General features: G+C 44.6%; 1 protein-coding gene across 13 annotated transcripts in view; it reads left to right on the top strand.

Moving 5' to 3' along the window:
- Positions 1-5900: 5900 nt before the first annotated feature.
- The window catches only part of Sytl2 (synaptotagmin like 2), a 110574-nt gene continuing 97001 nt past the window's right edge, over positions 5901-19473 (top strand). For 4 of the 13 annotated variants that reach the window (XM_052762124.1, XM_052762122.1, XM_052762121.1 and 1 more), the window contains exon 1: positions 5910-6255. The gene's annotated coding sequence lies outside the window, so the exon portion shown is untranslated. Of the gene's footprint in view, positions 6256-19473 lie in introns of all 13 variants that reach the window. The other 9 variants (XM_052762132.1, XM_052762130.1, XM_052762129.1 and 6 more) reach the window with 5 other exon arrangements.

Here is a 19473-nt window from a genome sequence, read left to right as displayed (position 1 = left end):
GGTGTGAAAAGTATATATGTGAATATAAACTGATACACATCTGCATATGCTCATTGCTCACAAAGATGATAAATAGTGATGCCACAGTCTTCATGGATATTAGAAGCATGTCCTGAGTTGTAGGTCTCTGGGAGTTAGTGTCTTCTTTGCATTTGGCTGAGGCCAAGAGGCCTGATCCTTTCATATCCCTCCTATCATCTGTCAAATGCAGAGAGCAGTATCTTACCTTAGCACTTCTTAGGGTTGATGTGAAGACCAAACATCATAAAAAAAGTGAAAGGCCTTTGAAAAATACAAGGGCCCATAGCAATGGATGCCAGGCATTATTAGAAGCTGCAGAGAGATTACTAGCACAGTGTGATTCAAGGACAAAGTTTTGTATTTCGAAAGCTTAAAAAGGCGTGCAGCATTTACAAATTATTTAGAAAACCAAATTCTTGCTTTGGTGACCCAGAACCATGACTAAATTGTCTTCTAAATGTTGTACATTTGATATCTCCTGCTATAAGTAATCATACAGATGTAATTATGCAGCATTTCCCCAGCATCTAAAGTTTTTAGTGAGTAAGAAGTTATAACTACACATAGCACAAAGGCAAAATTCCATCTTCTATAAGCAAGCTCTTTTATTTTTCCATAGTGGCAAAAGTGCTGCCCTCTGAAATGCATCTTCTATGAGAACCCTGCCTGCCAATGCAATTTAATAAGCACTTATTAAGTGCTTATGGTATACAATGAGGTTTGGTAGAGATGGGATAACAGAAAGGGTAGTAGTGTTAAAAAAGTAAGAGAGAGATGGTTCCTAAAGCGGTTGAGCTTTAAAAAATATCTTTGTGTATATGTGTACAATGTGCATGTGCATATTTGTATGCGTGTGTGTGTGTGTGTGTGTGTGTGTGTATGTGTGTATGTAGGTGTGTGTATGTGTACAATGTGCATGTGCATATTTGTGTGTGTGTGTGTTTGCAGGTGTGTGTATGTGTACAATGTGCATGTGCATATTTGTGTGTGTGCTCGCGCGCGTGCGTGCACACCACAGCATGTGAGTGAAGCTGGCGTGAACGTCAGGTCTCAGTCCTCATCTTCTACCTTGTTTGAAGCAGGACTTCCGTTGTTTTTCTGCTGCATGTGGTAGATTGGTTGGCCAAGAGGTTCTGGGGATTGTCTGTGTCTCTGTCTCTCCTCTCCCCAGAGCACTGGGATTACAGACATGAGCTCTACTGTGTCTGCCTTCACAGGGTCCTGGGGATTTGAACCCAGGGATTTACACCTGTGTAGCAGATGTTTTACCCACTGAGCCATTTCTCTTCCCAGCCCAGAAGCGAGAAATCTTCAAAACTGAAGGGAAGTGGCAGGCCCAAGACAGCTAATTACACAAACAAAAGGAAACCAATGCCAGGAAAATGACTGGGGAATATGCCTTGGAGCTGGAGAAGTTGCAAGAATGAAACTCATTCCATGTAGGAGAGCAAAATCTGGTGACATTTCTCCCTGGCCTTGGTGATTCCTTGTGTTGGAATTAGAGGGAAGACTAAGTCTGAAGGAACTTAGTGCATCCCACCAATAAGTGTTTACCTACTCTAGCTGATGAAAACGCAGCAGTTTAGCAATGTGCCCACGGATCTGCAAAGTCACAGCTGAGTGATGTTAAGAGCTAAATTCCAGCCTCTCACTGTAAGCAGCACCCTGCTAGGAAGGCGGCTGTGAGTGCCATGCAAGATCCTGAATCAATGCTTCATTTTGCTTCAGTTCCGTTGAGATGCCATATTTTATCCTTGTTCAGGTAACACATACTCAAATAGAGAAATCCCCCAGACTCATGCTCTGCCTACAGTTTCTAAGTCCACCTGTACTATGCCCCTCTCCGTTTCGTCGAACCACACCAACCTTTATACTTAATTTTAGTTTTTTTCTAGGATCATACTTTCTTCTTCCAATGTATTACTGTTGAATTAGACTCCAGGAACTTCAAGAACTCCCTCTCAATCACTATCATGCTATTAATTAGTGTTGACCAAGAGTGGTAAGAGTATAACTGTCCTGTCTCTTTTGCACAGTACAAGTAATATTATCATTTTCATTTTATAGAAGAGAAGACCTCAACAGAGGTTTAATGACTGGTCCAAAGTCATCTAATTAGTTCCACTGAGGAACCTGGACCAAAGTCTGTACATTTGGCCCTGCTCTGCACTACGACTATTCTCTTGCCTTTCTCTTCACATCTGTATTTAATCTATAGAATTTGTGCTAATTATATTATTTCACATGGATGGATATTTTAATTGCATGTATCTATTTGCACTGATCTTTTGCCTGGTGTCCATGGAGACCAGAAAAGGGCATCCTATGCCCTGGAACTGGAGTTACAGATGGTTGTGAGTTGCCATGTTGGTGCTGGGAATCAAACCCGGGTCTTTCCTTAGAGCAGTCAGTGTTATAATCACTGAGTCATCTTTCCAGCCCCTCTGTAAACTGTTTTGAGGCCAGTGTCCTACAGGTTAAGTGAAACAGGCTATTGTTGTATAATTATGATATAATTATGTTAATAAAGCTTATCCTACACTTTCCATATATAAGGCACTGAAATAAGCTCATGTATTTTTCCATTTTAACCCCCATAGAGAAGATAATTATTGTTTTGTTTGTTTGTTTGTTTAGGTATTAGAGATTGAACCCAGGGCATTGTTCATGCTGGGCAAGTGCTTTGCCACCAAGCTGTATTCTTAGCCTTACTTTTTTTTAATGCTGAGACAGAGTCTTGCTAAGTTGCCTAGGATATACCTGAACTCATTCTTCAGGCAGCCGTTGAACTTGTGACCCTTCTGTCTCAGCCTCCCAGGTAGCTGGGGTTGCAGGCCTGCGCCACCAGGCCTGGTTTATTATCATTTTAACAAATGAGCAAATGAAGGCTCAGAGGGCTTGAGTAATTGGTGTGAGGTTGAGGGGATGGGTATTTGCACCTCAGCCATTCGGCACTGAGTAAGGAGCCTTTTTCTGTCCTGCCAGCCAGCTCCCAAATAATGTCACGGAGACTTCTTATTAATTATGAAAGCTTGGCCTAAAGCTTAGGCTTGTTCCTAACTAGCTCTTATAACTGAAATGAACCCATTTATATTAATCTACGTTCTAACACGTGGCATTACCTTTCTTTCATCCTTGCACCTCCTGTTTCCTCTCTGTGCCTCCTGGTGTCTCTCCTCCAGGACTTGATTCTCTCCTCTGACTTCCTTTCTCTCCTTGGAAATCCTGCCTCTTGCCTAGGTATTGGCCAGTTAGCTTTTTATTACACCAATCACAGCAATACACCTTCACACAGTGTACAAATATCCCACAACAACACACGATCTCTGGCTTTAATTTCTGAACTATACAAGATGTGGAATAAGTTGGGAAATGTAAGAAGATGTTACCTCAAAATTTCTCCCCCACCTGCCTGCCCCAGATCCTGAAATGGGGATCCTGATCCTCCTCTAGTGGTTAGGCATCCCTGTTTATTTCTAGGGTAGATGTGACACTGGGAATAGCAGGGCTTGACTTTCTTCAGTGCCCTGTGCAAGATGTTGCAAGGTTTCTACAGGTGAGCAGCACCATGTGCCTGCCCTCCAGGGCTGGAGATGGGAAGGAAGACGCTAGCCAAGGCAGATGTAATCAACCACGAAAATGAGACCCTGAAAACATCCTGCCACACCCGCCACTCAAATCGTCCACAGCAGCCACCACCAACAGGACAGAGCCTACTTTCCTCGAGAGAGCAGGCATGGCTGCCCTTCCAATCTCCTCAGTTTTTTCTCTGCCCCGCTGCCACTGTGGTAATATGACAAGCACCGCCATGTTCACCAGTGTTTTTCATCCCTTCTAGCTGACCTAACTGTGGGCCCTCTTTTAAGAACCACCTTGGTCACATGTGTATTTAAGCCTTTGTTATGACAATCCTCGTGTGTGGGTGGTACTTGCGCACACCCAGTACATCGCTTATCCAAAATTGAAATTATTTACAAAGAAGCCTCTTTAAAATTGAAGTGAGTAGTTTAGTCAGTCCTCTTTTGTAACCTAAATGCTTTCTCACAGGACCCTTGAAACACCTCGGTATTGAGAAAAAGCCAGAATACGCTCCTTAAAACCTATAGTTCAAGGACTCCCAGGCCTGTTTGTAGCCTACAGCAGAACTGAGGCAGGACAGAAATACAGGAAAAGTTATGGGGACGTGGAAGGGAGAAGAGACCCTGCCCTTGTTTTGGTGTACAAGTCTTTCCAGCTGAGAATCAAGGATTGCTTTGGGCCATTCTCCTTTCCCAACTGTGAACCTACAGTTTTCTAGGACTCTTTCCAGAAGTCCCTTGTGAAACCCTAGTGGCTCCTGGTTTCATTGCAAGCCCATCCATGGCGCCTCCAGAGCCACACTATAATCTCATTTATAGAAGGAGAATACAGAGAGAGCTGGAGAGGGTCCCTTGGAGAGACCAGTTAGGCAGTGAAATTCCAAAGGCTTCCACCATCCTGTATAGTCACCATTAAGACTTAACCATGACTCCTCTATGAGAAGCCCACACCTGTGCTCTCTGTCAGGCATGCTTTATTCTTGTGTGCATTTGTTCCCATTTTTAATAAACTCCTACTGTGCTTCGTCCTGGCTCGCCTTGAAATTCTTTTCTGCACAGAAGCCAAGGATCTGGTTTTATCTGAGTCCGAGTCTCTAAGAGGTTAAGGGAACTTCTCAGGCTGCATGGAACTGTGCCTGACAGAACGAAGCTGTTGGAGGCAAATGGTTTTTTGTGTCCGGGAGAAGAGTTTTAAAAGAACCAGAAGCAGACCGGATCCAACCTTAGCTGGCTGGACAACGCTGATCCCGGACATGAAGAGGAAGGAGAAGTCCTTATGTGCAGGAGTTTGCTTGGGCTGGTCCTGTTCTCCGATGCTTAAAACCTGGACAGGATACACTTCTGCCTTTAAAGGTGTGCCTGCCTTGGCCAGAGCCTTGAGAATCACTGACGCTAGAGAGAAGAAGGGGGGGAGAGGGAGGGAGAGGGGGAGGAAGGGAGGGAGGGAGGGAGAGAGAGAGAGAGAGGGAGAGAGGGAGAGAGAGAGAGAGAGAGAGAGAGAGAGAGAGAGAGAGAGAGAGAGAGAGAGAAAGAGAAGAGAGAGAGAATCTATTTCCTCCTTTCAAGGAGGGATGAGGAATCACACTCAAGGGTTTTGGATTGTCTGGAAACTGGAAACTGCTTTTACCACTGAGCCATCTCCTTGGTCCTGTATTAGCAGATATTTTAATATGCTTTTTTTTTTTTAAGTCTCATTCTCTAGTAGAGGCTAGCCTCAAACTCAAGGCAATCCTCCTGCCCCCGGTCTCCCAACTGCTACTTTTAAAGCATCACATTATTTAATTCTAACTATCCCCATAAAGAAACTGATGCCTGATTGTGAAGTACCTCTTCTCCCTGCACAGTGGTGACTATCCCTACTTTTCAGATGGAGGGTCCTGCGCTCCTTATGCATTGGGTTCTTTCTTTCTTTCTTTCTTTCTTTCTTTCTTTCTTTCTTTCTTTCTTTCTTTCTTTCTTTCTTTCTTTCTTTCTTTCTTTCTTTTCTTTCTTTTTCTTTCTTTCTTTCTTCCTTCCTTCCTTCCTTCCTTCCTTCCTTCCTTCCTTCCTTCCTTCCTTCCTTCCTTCCTTCCTTCCTTCCTTCCTTCCTTCTTTCTTTCTTTCTTTCTTTCTTTCTTTCTTTCTTTCGTACCGCTTCCTTTATTTTGATAAAAACTCGATTGCTTCCCGGATAAGTAGGAAAGGAGGCTTGGAAGGGAGCTGGGGGAAGCGCAGGGACTCGCGCTCAGGAGGCGGCGCGGCGGGCGGGGTGGGCGGGGCGGCCGGGGCGGGCCCTGTGCTCCGGGGAGGGTCGGGCGCTGCCCGCCCACTCCGGCCGCCCGGGACAGCAGCGGGCGACACCTGGGCGGTGCAAGCGGCTGCCAGCCCGGGCGGCAGAGAGAAGCTTGCAGCGCCAGGGAGGTTGGGGCGGAGACCCGGCGCGCGCTCTGGGTCTGGCTTTTCTGCCCACTGGCCGTGCCACCTGGACTGCTTTTTGGGTCCTGCCCTGGGTCTCAGTGTAGCGGGAGGGAATTGGTGTAGAGAGATTTTTGTTGCCCTGGCTATTCCGACCGCTAAAACGTGAACGGTGTCGGCAACCGACAAGCTTCATTCCTCAGTTTCCCCTTTAGTAAGACTCCTGCTGCCCTCGCCGCGTCCGCGAAGCTGGGGAGTCCAGGTAAGTGGGACTATGCTGGACGGTCGCGATGGGGCGGGGGGGGGGGGGGGGGGGCTTTGAAGGACTGATCCCAGACCTGGGGCTGGAGGCCAGCAGAACCTGGCTGCAGAGCAGCGGCCCCCAGGGCGCTCAAATGAGGACCGGCAGAGGGTAGAGCTTTGCTCAGGTGCTTCGAAGGGAAGGGCAGCTAAGGGACCCGCGAACTCTAGTTTCAAAATGAGCAGAATTGTTTTGGGACAGTTTCCCCTGCATCCAGCCAGACTTCTTCTCTTAGCGAGCTAAGTTACAGGGGTGGGATTTGCCCGCGTCAAACCGCAAAACCTAGTGTTTCAGGGTGTAAGACTGCAGCAGCCGGTAGGAAGTGGGGTAGGAAGTGGGTCTCTGCCCTCATCGTGCCTCCTCCCTTTTCCCTTTCCCCTTTCCTCCCTTTATAAGTCGCCTTTGGCTATGAGGGGCTCCATTTCCTGCGTCATTGAAAAGTTCTTATTTTTACCAAGGACTAGTATGTGACCAGCAGCCTCCGGAACTCCAGGCTGTGGGCTCCCGATTCAGAGGGGGTTCTAGACACATACTTGGAATCACAGCTCTCTGACCCTACAGCCTAGGAGCAGTGTGCAGAGGAAGCCTGATGGGATTTAGACAGACGCTGGCGGGTAGGATGGGTTCAAACTGCTGCCCAGCCTTCTCTTTCCCTTTTGACAACCATTCGGGGCTAGTATACTGGTCCCTGCTGTCTGCAGGATGGAGCAACCAGACAGAGCAGGCTAGCTGAAAGTAGCTGAGGTCTTGAATCAGTTTCTGTAGCTCTCCAGCACCTGTCGCCCCGAACAACTTCCTGCACCTCCGCAGCCCTGCCCTTCATCACTCCTGGAGTGGCATCCATTTGAAAGCACATTCTAGGACCCACTAACTGTGTCCAGGAAGAAGAGAAGGTCGGGTAAAGAGGGAGGGGCGATGCCGAGAGCTCTTTACAGGACATTTATTATGGGCCAGACACACTGTTCTCTGTATAAGGTGTTCCTAAATTCTCACAGAGCCTCTCCAGGTTGATACGCTACACCTCATTTTACAATGAGATACGGAGGCTCAAAAAGACGGTTTCTCTTATTCTACCATAGCTCATCATTGGCCCAGCTGGGATTCAAATCTAGTTTCTAATTCTAAAACCTTTCTACTTTGTACTCTTCTGTAAAGATAAGCTGGAGCAGGTAGAAACCAAGCAAGCAAGCACCTACTAACCCATTCTCCCACCCACCACATTATCGAGCTCTCGCTAAGTGCCGGGCACTGTTAAAGCATCTCGGAGGTCCTATTGGCATCTATAGTCAGGACCGTCCATCGTTCTGGGGGAACCAACAACTGACATTGCCTCTCTCACAGCAGCCCTGTTCTAGAAGGCAGGTCACATCCACTCAGCTGCTACTGCTTGGGTGGGGTAGGAATTCTGTTTGCTTTATCCTGGAAGTGGTTTGGGGGTCTAAAGAAGGATTGATTGTCTGAATCTGATCCGTTAGACCTGACCGTTGGCTTGTGAATGATCCCTCTGTCCCCTAAGAGGCTGGTTCCAGGCTTTGCTCAATAAACACTTGTGGAATGAATGAATGAATGAATTAGCACCTTGTACAGAGCGATCTGTTACCCCAAGGACAGCAAAGCAGTGTGTGGGCAGCCTGGGCCTTATCCTCCAAACCCGTGATGCCAGCCAGAGGGTGTTGGGCAAGGGAGGTAGGGTAGCCTGTGCCTTTGCGGACTTCCAAAATTCCTTTGCTAAAAAGTTTATACCCATTTTTATAGTTTTATAGAAGTTTTTAAAAAATAGCTCAAAAAGAAAAATTTGACTTAAAAAAAAAAACTTACCTGAGAAGTGATTTGGTATTAATGAGGTTGTTAATGCTCTCGAAAGGCGAAGGGCCTATAAGATGGTTCTGTTTGCTTTAGAGCTTCCAAAATCTCTCCTAGAAGGATCCCTAATGGGGAAGAAGAAGAAGTGCTCTTGGGAGAAGGACACAGGTCAGCTCCAGCAAGCTTGGTTATCGCCTTAATGACATAGGATGTTTTCATGATCTATGAATCCCAGCTTAACTACATATTAAAAGTCTTTTCTGGGCCAGTGAGATGACTTAGCAGGTAAAGGTGCTTGTCATCGAGTGTGACCACCTGAGCTTGAGCCCTGGAACCTGCATGATGGAAGGGGAGGACTGACTCCTGCAAGCTGTCTTCTGGCCTTCACATGCATGCCATGGCACATGTGCACACACACACACACATACACGCACACGCACACGCACACGCACACACACACACACATGTACCACACAAATGCAATAAACCAAATGAATTTCAAAGATTGTTCCCCCAAGAACATTTGAATAAAATTAATACTCAGGTAGCGTATTGCTTAGGAGAACGCAGAGAATCAGACAGTCTCTGGTCTGGTGGCTTAAAGAACAATTTGTGTTTTCCTTCTCTGGTTCACAGCAATTGAGCTTTTTAAACTCCCTGTGAGAGGCAATTCCCTTATCCCACTTTCCAGAATGAAGAACATGTGTTAAAAATAAAAAAATGTTTTTTATTGTATGCTTTTTATTACCTAAACTATACATATTAATTACAGAAAAAGATAAACACAGGATACAACTATAAGTAATAAAACGTACATCTATGCTTAGAAATAGCAAATGCAAAACTTGGGAATAGTTTTCTAAATCTTTTCTCTATATCTATGAATAAGTTAAAACACACACGCGCACACACGCGCGTGCGCGTGCGCGCGCACACACACACACACACACACACACACACACACACACCCCTTAGTTTTGGTTGAATTCCTATCAGAGTTAAGAGCCATCTGACTGCTTTTAAAGAAGACAGAGAATGAATAATAAATACTTAAAGAATCATAAAGCTTAATTGCAGTGTGAGTCCCAGTGTGTATCACCCTACCCTGTCATTCTCCTTTATCATTCAGTCTCTAGCAGAGAGATGTGTCAGGCGGTGGGGCTGCCCTGAAGTTACAGGGTCATCTGTGCTCCGCCTTGCTGAATGTCTCACGGGAAGGCTTGCTCTTCTCTGTGTTGCTGTGCAAGATTAGAGCAGAAAATTCCAAAGCTCATTTGTAAAGCAAGAAGGAAGCCCCTCCTGCCACCAAAGGTCCCTGCTGACCACTGCATTTTATTACCCGTGAGACCTCAGGCAAACCTGGTAGCTTCTGTGAGTTCTCCCTTTTGTGAATGGAGATAGTGAACCCCCTTATGTTCATCAGATTCTCATCACCCTGACAAAACACCTGGGATGATCAGCTATTAAAGAGGGGAAGGTTTGCTTGGCTTTTGGCTTCACCCAGGTTCAGTGGGCTCTGTTGCTTCTGGGCCTGTGATAAAGCGATGCATGATGGTGGGAGTGTGTGGCAGAGGGGAAGGGATTGGGGGCCTCAGTTTCCTCTGTAAGTGAATACCTTCATGGTTTTATGTTCCGTCTACCATAGTCTACTTCCTTTTAAAATAAAGATTTACTTACTTTTATTTTATGTGTGGGTGTTTTGCCTGCATGTATGTCTGTGCACCACATGCATGCAGTGCCCATGGAAGCCAGAAGAGGGCGTGAGACCCTCTGGAAGTGGAGTTACAGAAGGTTGTGAGCCCCCATGTAGGTGCTGGGAGCCAAACGTGTCAGCTGGAAGAGGAGCAAGCACTCTTACTGATCTTTTTTTTTAAATTAATTTAATGTGTGTGTGTTTTGCATGAAGTATGCCCACGCACTACATGAGTGCCTGGTGCCCTTGGAGTTCACAAGAGGGTGTCACATCCCCTGGAACTGGAGTTACAGATGGTTATGAACTGTCATATGAGTTCTGGGAATCTGACCTGGGTGCTCTGGAAGAGCAGTCAGTGCTCTTAACCACTGAGCCATCTTTATAATCCCCTTATCCTTCTTCTTAAAGGCTCTAGTATGTCCCAGGGGTGTCACCAAACGTTCAGTACCTTCAGGGGACCACTCCTCTGCTTTCCCCTGTCTGTCACATGAGAACCAAGTGTTAGGAGTTATTATTTATTACTTGAGTTGCACACAAGTGTGCATGCTATCAACACGTTTAAATATAGAAAATTTAGAAGCTTTGTCAGACTTAATGAAGTGGTGGGATCCAACTTTTGACTCAAAAGGACTTAATTATGTTTTATGGAACTTGAGCGCAAGTTTCATTTTGTTTCTTCTCCTCTCTCTCTCTCTCTCTCTCTCTCTCTCTCTCTCTCTCTCTCTCTCCCTCTCTCTTTCTCTCTCTCTCTCCCTCTCTCTTCCTTTTTGATTTAAAATTAAGACTCCAGGAGTATTTGGTGGCTAATAGTTCTCTATCTTAATCATAGTCCTGAGTAGAAGAGGTGAGCAGATGCTTCTGTTTTACAGTGTGATGGCAGAGTTGACCTTCAAGGGAACTATGCATTTGTGCAGGCAATTCTGAGAGCTATCCAAGCTAGGCAGAGGCATGCTAGGTGGAAACAGTAAGAGCAGCTTGAAAGGCAGGGGCACATTGGTGAGGACTGGGAGCCATGAGCCATGGCTTCAACAGCGCTTCTCAGGCATGCACCATACTCTTTGAAGCCTGGGAAGACAGACAAATGGGTCCTACTGTGGGAAGTAGGTGACTTGGCTATCTCCTCTGCACCCACAAAAGACAAATTGTACAAATTGGCCTTCCCCCTTCCTTCTGAACCCGGGTTTCTTTACTTATACAGTTAGGGAGCTGGATTGGATGAGATTCTTTGCAATCTTAAAAAAATCCGACTCTGGATTATTTTCTACTCACGTCTCAAATGACTCAAGTAGTCAGACAATGTTCCCACAACTCTCTGTTGCTTTGAGCTTTTGGTGACCCCGTTGTGATAATCCTCACCTGACTGCCCTTCACACACTGTCTCGAGGGCAGTTGTCGTTAGTCATTGAATTGTAAGCTGTTAATCTAGAACCTCCTACAACGTTGGGAGGAGAAAACAGTTTGGGGGATAATTTTTGGACTGGCAGGATATGGAAATATAATAAAAACAGGGTTAAAAAAATCATAATAAAGTCATGCGGTTCATCATGTACTTGCCACTTAAGTTACTAAGGACAGTGCTTTTCTGTAGTGCCCCCTTGGGCACTTAGCCATGTGCTAGAACTTTTCTAGAATATGAGAGAAGCACATGACCCCACTTGACTAGCACCGCACCGGAGGGGGTGAAATAAAGGATCCAGCAGACAGGAGAGGGAACCCATCTGTGGAACGCAATGAAAAGATCCACGTAGGAAAAGATTGAGACCCTGAGGGCTCGGACTGTGCTGTTCAATGCTGCACCCTGAGGCTGGCGCCCCATAGAAGTTTCGTGAAGTATTTTAAATTAAACTGTAAATGAACAAATGAAAGAATGAGTGAATCAGTCTGTTGAAATGAAGTCTGCTGAGACATGGTACTGTGCCGCTCTGACGGTTACAATGGCTTCTTTATGAATGTAAACCTCCAAAACCACATTCATAAGTATTATAGGACTGGGTCCTGGAGGTGAAGTGCTTGCTTAGCATGCACAAGACCCTGGGGTCGATCCCCAGCGTGTACGGAGTACAAGAGTGTGGGCCCACATGCATACACAGAAAGACCTCGTAACCAGTTGCATGCACATCTGAGCTAGAGGAGAAAGAAAGGCATCCCTTGGCCTCTGGGTGAACAGCCTCTTCTTTTTTCCCTGGGCAAGCATTGTTTTACTGTGAGGTTTTCACAGTACTGAGCTGACACCATCGGCTTCTGATCAGACAGATGTGTTTTATGCTGCCATTACTCACGGCCACAGGCGCCTAAGCTTTCCTGCCACTGGCTGACTCACTTGGTTAAAACATAGGCCTGTGAGGCTGAGGGCATGAGCTGGAGCCCAGACCAGGAGAAGCTGTTCAGTCAGATCTGTGCTCTGACCGCTCTGCGTCTCTCTGCCAGGGATCTTCATGGGGAAGAAGGTAGATGTGGCAAGCTGGATTCTTTAAGGCAGATTCATTCCCACTGTTGGTTTGAGACTAGTCATTTGAATTTTGGAAGTAAAGGGTTTGGATTTTCAGTTTGATGTTTTCCACATGTAGGCTAAGGTTGTTTAGTTTCGTCATTGTGGAAATGTTCGGGGAATGCATCTTGAGAACTCTGTTGTTCCCAGATCCTAACTTGTTACCGTATCCTATAGTCTTTATGTGTCCCTAAGATGCCTTTGGTCCTATCTCCCTCATCGTATCGCAGAGACGTGGACAACCTTGTATATTTAAAGAACATCAGCCAAAGCAGACGCTATTGTCGAGTGGCTGGTCAAGAGTCATCATTTAAAGACTTGCTGCTTCTTCATACCCATCTGAGGAGATTCGGATTTAACTAGTTTCCATGTGTCATGTTCAAGGCGACTCACAAGCAGTTAAAACCACAGACATTCAATCCGTGAATGCAAGAAGTCTTTTGCATCAGTGTTTGCAAGGCACCATCATTGGTTATGTAGGATTCATCTTTGGTTATATAGGATTCATCTTCCTCTGCCCCTTTGAAAGCATTTCACCTGAGCTGGGGTGTGTTCGGCTGCTAATGCAGCATAGTACATTATCTCTGATCACTTCAAAATGCCCCTTTCAACCCCATGATGCCAGCAAGTGGTGACAGTGGTATCTAACATTGAGTTAGCACTTAGTATGTATCAGGTATTATTCTAAACACTGTACCTAGGTACGTTTGTTAATTATCGAAAGTTTATTACTGATACTAGTTTTGGTTCCACTCATTGAAAATTGAGGCACAGTTAAGTTATAGAAGGTCACATAGCCAGCAAGAGATGTGCACTCTGGCATCCTGACCTCAGAGCCCGTGGTTCAGACCATCAGAAGACAATTCAAAGTACCTGGTACCTGCCTGTATCCCACTGGCATCCTGTCCTCTTGCTCGTGAACGCAGGATACAAGCTGTAACTCAAGTTACAAATTGAGCTCTAGGTGCAGAAGGAAGACTCCTAGTTTATACAGTGTTGAGAGTACACAAAAGAATATTTGAAAACGGGTGTGCTGTAAAAATTTGGGAAATTTTCCTATAGAAGACAATAATAATGGGGATTAAGTAGTTCAGGGACTATCTAGGGTGACAATAAATCACAAAGTGATGAGTCAGTGGCCTGTCAATACTGGGCCTAGTGAGATGGTAAAGTTTGCTGCCAAGTCTGATGACCTGGGTTCAAGCCTAGGGGCCCATACCATGGCAGGAGGGAACTGACCCCTGATAATTGTCCCCTGACCTCCATATTTGTGCTGCAGCACATGCCTCATCTCAAATCAAACAGATACACTTTTAAAAAGGATCAGTACTGCTCTAGAGGAAGGTAATTAATGTGTTATGCTCAGAGCATTAAGAACTAGTGCTGCACACATGAAGTACATCATATATTTTATGGTCTTTAGAAGAGAAAACATTGTTTCTCTCCCCCACATTCATTTTGGTGATGCTACAAATAATAACCAGAACATGGTGATAAGCAGAACATCCATTTAATATTTATTTATTTTTATTTTATTTATAGGTATGAGTGTTTTGTTTGTATGTATGTCTGTACCACATGTGTGCCTGGTACCCGTGGTGGTCAGAAGAGGGTCTCGGATCCCCTGGAACTGGAGTTACACATAGTTCTAAGCCACCATGTGAGTGCTGGGACTAAAACTTGGGTTCTCTGCAAGAGCACAGGTACTCTTAACTGCTTAGTTATACTCTAGTCCCAAGAAGAGCTATTATTTAGTACAGTATTTACTCCTTATCAGTCTTTTGCTTATCTAGTTGGAAGGAGAGCTCTCAGAAATAATACACACTGCCTTCACAAAAATGTAATCATTGTGGTCTTGCTAGAATCCTGGGACACTTTGCTAACTGATGGTTAATAATAGACATTTCTTGAAGCACACCCATAGATAGTCAGAAGCCGGGACTCTCATCTAGCAACATGATAGGAGAAGGGCTATAGTAAAGAAGGTATTTCTGGTTAGTGTTCATGGTCAAATATGGGTCTGGAAGCCCACGTTTCCTACAAAACCAACTGGCAGAAGAATAAACCTGGCTTTGGAGTCAGGTCACCTTTTGGATCCACTCACTAGTTGCTCAAATTGAGCAGTAACCAAGTCTCTCCAAGTCTGCTTCCTTTTCTGAAAAACTGCTTCGTAACCTCTTAGGGTGAGATTAAGATATATTAAAGTAATGCTGTATCTCCCGTGTACAAAGTACCGTGGGTTTTACTTTCCTGTCGCCATCCCCAAAAGCCAAAGGAAGCCAAGGGAAAGGGAAGAAGACCAGACAGAACAGAAATAAGGACCAGGAGAGGGGTGGAAAGGCAGCAGTGTTGGCGAGTGTCAGTTCCCTTCTGTTTTCTCATGTGTGCGTATGTTTATATGTGTACATACACGGATGTACGTACAGATGTGAGGCCGGAGGCCAACCTTGTGGACCTTCCTCTGTCATTCCCTACTTTATTTTTTGAGACAGGCTCTCATTGACCCTGGAGCTCATGGACTGGTGAGACTGCCTGACCAGCAAGCACCTGGACCCTCCTGCCTCCACATCCTCAGCTGGGATTAGAGGGGTGTGTTGTCGCACCCAGCTTTTTAATGTGGGTGCCCGAATCTGAATTCAGGTCTCCATGTTTGGGTGGCACTCTACTGATTGCCATCTCCTTGTCCTTATTCCGTCCATCTCTGTCCTCTTCATTTCTCTTGGCCTCTTCTTTCGGTTCTTTTGGATGACAACAGTTAAGGAATAATCACGGTACGAGGTGGTGAGTGTTTTGGTAAAATAAATACAGCTTACTGTGAGATCGCCGAGAAAGCAGCTACCTAGAAAAGTTGGAATGTGACAGATGGCGTAGATCGGGCTGAGTGGCATTTTGCTAAGTTGGGAAGGGGACAAAGTGGAGATACAGAGACACGCATCTTTCAAAAGCACGGACAGGAGGGACCTGAGACAGGAACATGGAGAGACCACTGAGTTGTCACATGAGGCAGTTAAGTTATGGCTGGAGGTGCTGCCAATATGGTAAAATGACAGCCAGAAGTAAAATCAGGCTTAAAAACCTACCCTTTATCTTCAAGGATATAAGGCATTAACAGAAGTTTCTCAATATTGTGAATGAAATGACTAAGTGTCTTTTTAGGATGGTCACACCCCGAAGGATGGAAAATGCACTTGAGGTTGATTGGTATAATTGGTATAATTGCAGGTACAGGTGAGGCACCGGGTTTTAAAGATTTTTTTTTTGGTTAACATTATATGTAGAGGTGGTACTGCTGTTTAATCCAAAATTGCTTCAAGAAGGCACATGGTATATTTTATATATGAAGGTACAGGGAAAAATGATGATCCCTATATTTCAATTTATAAGAACCACATAGAAGCCATTTTATTTGGGAAAAAAAGGCAAATATGTTCTGCTTTCAGGCTAAGCTTATTTTCTATTTTATTTATTTATTCATCATTTGATTGGTTGAATGTGTATATGCATATGTATGAAATTTATTTATTTATTTATTTGAAATAGACATTGAACTCAGGGCCACTAACATGCTAGACCAGCACTCTACCATTGAACTGCAGCTCCAGCCCTTATTTGCTATTTCAAATAAAGAGCAAGGTGTCCTTTTGGCAAAATGATTGAGGCTAAAATCCAGAAAGAGTATCTAAGGACCCTTTTCATATCTCCAGAATCGAGTTTAAGATTCTAGGATTAGACACCCACTGTGTGCTGAATTCAGTCAGTGCACTGTACTGTTTCTCGTGCTTAGTAGGCACTATTGTGGCTAGCAGCTTCTGGGTTTCCTGGCAGGAACTTCTCCACAAGCAGTTAGGACCAGACACAAGGGCATACAAGTGTGTGTTTGTGTGTTTCTAGGACTCTGTTTATGTTTTCCAGAGTGCTATCTGCTTTATTCAGACCACAGGGAAAACCTGACCTATACCTGGAGTTCCTTAGGGAAAGCAACTAGGGAGTTATCCTTGGTTACTTGAGTTCAGTGTAAAGACAATCACTTGCCTCCCTACAGGAACCAAAGTATGGCCAGGAGCCAAGGGTGTGGAGGAAGTGTAACTCCACCTGTCAGATCCTGCCAGACAGATGCCCTGCCATGGAACGGAGCACAGCTGTTTGCTTGGGGCGTGAGGAAATAAGGAGTGGGTGGATCTGTTTGCTTTTTCCTTTTTCTTTCAGACTTTCCCCAAGATTGCTCTCTGAGCAGCCAGAAACTAAAAGCAAGCTTTGGGCTGATATTCAGTGCACAGGGTACAAGGCATACACTTTAAGCTTCTAGAGGTATTCCACATTGAACTGTTGGAATACTAAACCTTTGAACCTGACCTCTTTCTTGGGCCCATGTTCTAATGGTGTTAATCAAGCACAGGATTGGTCCTGTGATAGATTCTGCACTGATCTCTTTCCTTTGAGACCAAGGCATTATGATTGATGGAATTCCAGCAGGAATGCTCAGGTCCTTGAGGGTGTGCGATAACCATGCATACAGTTCTAGTTTTACATGCATTGGTAGAATTGGCTGTTCTTCATTGAAAAAAAAAGTGGCATTTCACTGAAACTCTTATTAAACTATCAATATTTGTTGATAAAAGGAACAATATGCCCTGGCCTAGTGGGATAAATATCAGATTAAAGGATGTATTAGCTCATTCAACAAATACTGTTTTCTACATACCAGAGATTGTTTGAGGCTCAGAGTCCAGTGGAGAAGACAGGTGTCCATCATTATTGTGCAGTATGATGTTAATAGTCAGAAGTGAGCAGAGGTTAGGCAGTCAGATGGAAGAGGGAACCAGTGGTATAGTAAGGCTTCCCGGAAGAGAAGACACCTGAGGAAGAGACTTGGATGAATAGTACACAAAGAATTCAAAACAGTAGAGAAATAATACGGTGGGTAATGGAGTACAGCCAAAGCAAGGCTGACAAGATTTGGAAACTGGCTGAAGCCAGGGAGATTGGAGTGGGCTGATTGACCATGGAGAGCTTCACACCATTGAGACTGGATATTTATTTCAATGGAGTTGTGTAGTCTTTTGTCAAGCTCTCCCTGGCCCCATCACTCTCACATTCTGCTGTCCTTAAACCCCCAGGGCTAGGGGGTTCTTCCCCAGCTCTTCCTGGTCCACTGCTGTGGGTGGTCTTGTCCTTCTCTGACTGGCTCAGTGTTTGCCTCATATCTCCTTTCCAGGGTTATCACCCACCACTGTATCACCCATTTTTATGCACTCCCTTTATCTTCCTTCTTGGTTGGATTGCCTTTAGAGGCAGGGACTCAGGGTGCTTACTAGTCCCTGAATTCACAGCACTGGGAGACCAGCAGTGGGAAAGCACATAGAATAAATATTTTGAAGCACCGAGTCACGCTTCTTATAAGAATTTAGAGGCTAACAAACAATTCTTTTAAAAATATTTATTTTGTTTTTCATTGTGTAGGTGTATGGGGGGCATTGTGCCTGCAGAGGATAGAGATGTCAGATCCCTGAAGATGACGTCATAGCTGGTTCTGAGTCATATGATATGGATACTGAGAACAGAACTTGGGTCCATCACCTGGTCTTCTGTAAGAGCAGTATGCACTTTTAACTGCTTAGCCATCTCTCCAGCCCACCAACAAACTATTCTTAACTACAAACCTACAAATTCAAGTTTTTGTTCCCATGAAAACTGAAAGGAATTAATTTATCAGGCCTAAAATTGCTTATCTGTGTCAGGTCTACTGGCAATGTTGGCCCTGGGTTCCCATCTGGGTATCAGGAGGGTTCCCAACACTCTAAATGATAAGAGCAGCTCACTGTATCTAGGCTGCAAAAATAGCTTATGCTGGATACCTACTTTCCTTTGGGGAATTCTGAAAGTGGGTACATGCCTATGTGACCATCTCCCCAGATAACCCTGCACCAAATCTCTGAGGAACTCTTAGTTAGAGACATTTCACACACATTGTCACCATTTGCTTTGTTCCCTCGGTAACTCCCTGTGAGGACCTTGGAAGCTCAGACCCATTTGTTCCCCCAACGTTACAGAATGTGCTTTGTCTTTTGCTGACTCAGTTTGGTATCTGTTCACTGTGATAAATTCATAGCGGTGAGCGTGACTTAATCTTGAAACCCGAGACTACACTTGGCCGTTCCTTCAAAATAACATGAATTGCCACAAAGTGCAGAGCCAAACTATTCATTTGTTTTCCATTTTATTGTTTATTTATTATTTTTTTTCCAGTCAGGGCTTTGTGGATACAAAATCTCAGAGAGGTTACTGGTCCTTCTATAGAGATGAACCTGTTTCTTAACTTGTTTGTATATAGTACTATATATGTATGTACATAGTACTTCGAAGAAGTGCTTTCAAAGCTTTCATGGGGTTTTGTCATTTCACAAGCCAAATCAGATTTCATCCTTTGAAAATAAATGTCAGGCTTTGAAATACCAAAATTTGAGAATGTTGGGGTCTCTGATAATTTTTTTTGTTTGGAAGCAGAGTGAAATTGGAGGGTTCACAAACATGACACCCACACCAAACCTGGACTGGAATCAGTGTGTATAGATTATGGTGTGGTATGAGGTAGGGGGCCTGCACAAGTAGAGGGTAGCCACCTGGGGAGAGTTACGCATCAGCACAAGAGCCTTAGCTTTTGGGGAACCAACAAAAGACTAACATCTTCTAACATAATATTTGCATGGAGATATACAGTTTTCAAAATGCTTTCACAAATTCTATCTTCTGATGCCAAAATATCTCCATTGGGTAGGTAACATTATCAGTTCAAAGGTGAGGAGACTGATTCAGGAAAAAAAAAAGTCTCGACTTGGTTAGTTTCAGATAGAACCACCCAGCTTTTCTCATTTTAAATTTAGATCCAGAGAAGCTTCAGCTCTATGAAGTCTACTAGAATCCGCATGGATTCTGGCTCTAATATGTGTATCAGTCAAACTTCAAAAATGAAGAGTATCAGTGAGGCAGTGAAAACTTTGAGGCTAAGTCTCTACTCTTGCTGGGCGCCATCTTGGGTGGAGTTTACTTATAGGGAGAGAGTACAGGTGGCCTTTCTGTTTTAGTACCTAGGTTGAGAATTGGACAGAAAGAGAAAGGGACAGAGGACCTGGGAGGATGTGAGCCACAGTTCTGTGCTCATGGTAGTTTGTAGGACAAGGTGGAAGCCTTACCGCTG

The sequence above is a fragment of the Peromyscus californicus genome, unplaced genomic scaffold (genome assembly GCF_007827085.1).
Source record: "Peromyscus californicus insignis strain IS unplaced genomic scaffold, ASM782708v3 Scaffold_4__1_contigs__length_199733344, whole genome shotgun sequence".
Lineage (NCBI taxonomy): Eukaryota > Metazoa > Chordata > Mammalia > Rodentia > Cricetidae > Peromyscus > Peromyscus californicus.
Note: the sequence above shows the minus strand (reverse complement) of the source record. Positions and strands in the feature narration are given on the sequence as shown.